General features: G+C 42.7%; 1 pseudogene; it reads right to left on the reverse strand.

Moving 5' to 3' along the window:
• Positions 1–857: 857 nt before the first annotated feature.
• LOC114497886 lies at positions 858–1,591 on the reverse strand (annotated as a pseudogene).
• Positions 1,592–3,364: the final 1,773 nt, after the last annotated feature.

The following is a 3,364-nucleotide window of genomic DNA, read 5'->3' on the forward strand; positions in this document are numbered from 1 at the left end:
TTTTAAGACCGTGCAGGCCCTTTAAGTGAAGTTTTCTGAAAATCCAGCAGTTTCTTCTCTTGCCCCCAAACCCACTGGTTTTTTTCAGCCCAAAGTTATGGGGATTTATCTTCCTAGCGCTGGACCCCTGGGCTGTGCAGTCTTTCCTGGGGCTGGGATCATTCACTCCCAAGGTGTCCATCCCAATTTTTATCCACCACATGTGAATGCAGCCACTACTGCCTCTCTGTGCTACATGGCATCTCCTCACCTTTTGCTCCATCTTGGTGTCTCCACCATTCCTACACTTCTAGATGCATATGCCTTCTTTAAACCTTTGGCTGTAGGACTTCCATACAGTTTGATTTTCTGACAATTCTGGGCATTATTTGTTTTGAGATTTAGTTGTAATTCTTTTTTGTGGTTCCTTGAGGAGGTGAAGCATGTCTACCTATGCCTCCACTTGACCTGGAGTTGCTGGAGTGATTGATTATTACTTTCCAAACTTGCTGCCTCTATCACTATATCTATTTAATTAATATAAGATATAATTCCAATTTATGTATAACCAATAGAGACTTACACAAGGTGAGACCTCAATCAGATGTCTGCTTTTTCTTTCTTGGCCCAGCCTCTCTGCTGGGTCTGCATACAATGGCCACTGGCTACCCTGGCTACCACATTTGAGTTGCTTGCAGGTTTATCTTAGTTTCCCCTCATAATCACTGACCAAATGCCTGGATTTTCTAAGCAAAACTGCAATGGTCTCAGCATTTCTGCCTATTTAGACTTTCTTTCATCCCAAGGCTCTTGGGAAGATTTTGTCTTGTAGCACATGAAGTAATCTACCCTTTTCTATCCTTATGAGGTATTTTGGGGGGCACCAAATTACTTTATTTGAATGAATGGTACAAATGAAAGACGTAAGTGGATGATTTGGTACAAACTGTAGAAAAGGTGAAGGTAATTCCCACATGCACATACTGCTTTGGTGACCAGGGAAGTCACTCCTGTGGCTGTAGGAAGATGGCCTAAGGTTTAGCTCTCTTTACTGCCTCCCAGAGTGTGCTTGCCAAAGAGATCCTTTGCCATGCCAGATTCAGGGGCCACCACCCTGTGTAGGTTGGTTATGTGGTCACCCAATTCTTTGATGGATTTTACCTGCTCATTCAGGTAGTGAGTCTCAATGAAGTTGCATAAATGAGGGTCATTTTTTCAGTGGTCAGTTTTTGCACAAGTCCAGTAGTGACTGATTCACACTTTCTTCCAAGTGTAATGTACACTTGATTGCATTCAGCCCATTCTCCCAGTCATCATGGTCTGGTTTCTTGATATCCTGAAGGGAGATTTGGCCATCTCATTGGTTCTGCAGCTTCATCAGTTCCTCATCCCATTCCCTCTCCTCATGAGATTGGTGAAGAAAATATTTGACAAAATTCTTCAAAACTATATCATTGCAGTCAAAGTAGTAAGACACAGATGGGTAGATGTAGGAAGTGTAGAGCTCCAGGTCGATTTGTCCTCTGAGTTCTGGTGGTAATTTTGGTGCATCTGCAAGGTGGACATGGTCATCATGATGTACAGCTGAGGACAGGTGGCTTTGCAGTGCGCTGGAGTGGTGGCAAGGACCTTGGGGTGGTCTGAGGGTGCTGTGAGCAGGTGGCAAAAGGATAAATTTGGGTGGCTGGCTGGGACTGAGGTGGAGTGCAGAGTTCCATTAAAGCACTGTTGAAGCAGAAAACCATGGCAACTCTTGGTGAAGACTGTGTCCTTATAAGGTTGTGACAGATTGAAGGTTTCACTCAAAAAGACATGGCTGGTCAACTAGTGCTATTTGTACCCCTGTCACACAGACAGCAAGGCTAGGCTTGAGAATTTATACTGAGTTCTAAAGAGATACTAGAGAGTGCTATATGCCCCATTTAAAAGCACCTGAGACCTCTTAACTGTTATAAGCGTTATTACTCAGAATGTATTGTAACTGAGGAGTGGTTTACTCAAGCCTGGGGAAATTAAGTTTATCCCTTTCCCTGACACCAGAACAGAGTAGAGGAAGTGTCCTATATATTTTGTGACTGAGTCTGAAAGGGGACAGTTGGAAACCACACCTGGTAAGTCACACCTGCTTTGTTCAGTGTTCTGTAGACCTGGGATTCAGGAAGAGTCTGAAAGTACTCAATAAAAAGCTTTATCAGGTCAGATGAAGACACTGTAGGTCTTCTTCTCTTCCTCCCTCTCCTCCTCCTTATCCAAAGATATATTTATTGATTTTAGAGAGAGAGGGAAGGAAAGAAAAATAAACATCCATGTAAGAGAGAAACATCAATCCATTGCCTCCTGTAACAGTCCCAACCAGAGAGTGAACCCAGAACCTAGGTATGTGCTCTGACTGGGGATTGAACCCACAACCTTTTGGTGTATGGTATTATGCTTCAACTAACTGAGCCACCCAGCCAGGGCCCAACCCCCTGCAGGTCTTCTATTCTTAAGTTTTGTTTTTTTTAAGATTATGTTTATTTATTTTTAGAGAGGGAAGGGAGAGAGAGAGAGAGAGAGAGAGAGAGAAAGAGAAACATCAATGTGTGGTTGCTGGGGGTTCTGGCCTGCAACCCAGGAATGTACCCTGGCTGGGAATCGAACCTGGGACACTTTGGTTCCCAGCCTGCGCTCAATCCACTGAGCTACGCCAGCCAGGGCTTATTCTTAAGTTTTTAAAGTGCCCAGCATAGTTCTTATACATAGCAGGTGTTTAATAAATTATTTTCAAATAAATGAATGAGTGAATTTCAGTTGCAAGTCTCTTTTGAAAAGTAAATGAAGGAAATGGCTGGAGGAGGAGTGAGTTTGAAGGTCAAGTTTTCATTTAATGAAGGAGGACTTGGAATTAAGTAAGACAAAACAAATAAGGTGTGACTGTGTTTTGGTCTCAAAACAACCCAGTTGCTTGGGGACTGATATGGATTCTGCCTGGACCTGAAACTTCTTATCTGAAGGCCTAGTAGTAGGAGGAGTTTCATTCAGATGTGCTGACTATCCAGTCCTCTGGATTATTTCAGACCAGACCCAGTATTCAATGCTTGGCTAAAAAAGCATGTTCTATAAGGAAGCACAATACAAATACACAGAACAACAAGAAGAAAAAAGAATCCCCCAAAATGAGGATAATATAAACAGCCTCTGGGACAACTTTAAGAGGTCCAACATTCACCTCATAGGGGTGCCAGGAGAAGAGAAAAAGCAGGAAAATAGGAATCTATCTGAAAAAATAGTGAAAGAAAACTTCTTTAATTTGGTGAAGGAAATAGACATGCAATAGACATACAATAGACTTCTGCAAGTCCAGGAAGCACAGAGTCCCAATTATGATGGATGCAAAGAGGCCTAC

The sequence above is a fragment of the Phyllostomus discolor genome, chromosome 5 (genome assembly GCF_004126475.2).
Source record: "Phyllostomus discolor isolate MPI-MPIP mPhyDis1 chromosome 5, mPhyDis1.pri.v3, whole genome shotgun sequence".
Classification (NCBI taxonomy): Eukaryota; Metazoa; Chordata; class Mammalia; order Chiroptera; family Phyllostomidae; genus Phyllostomus; species Phyllostomus discolor.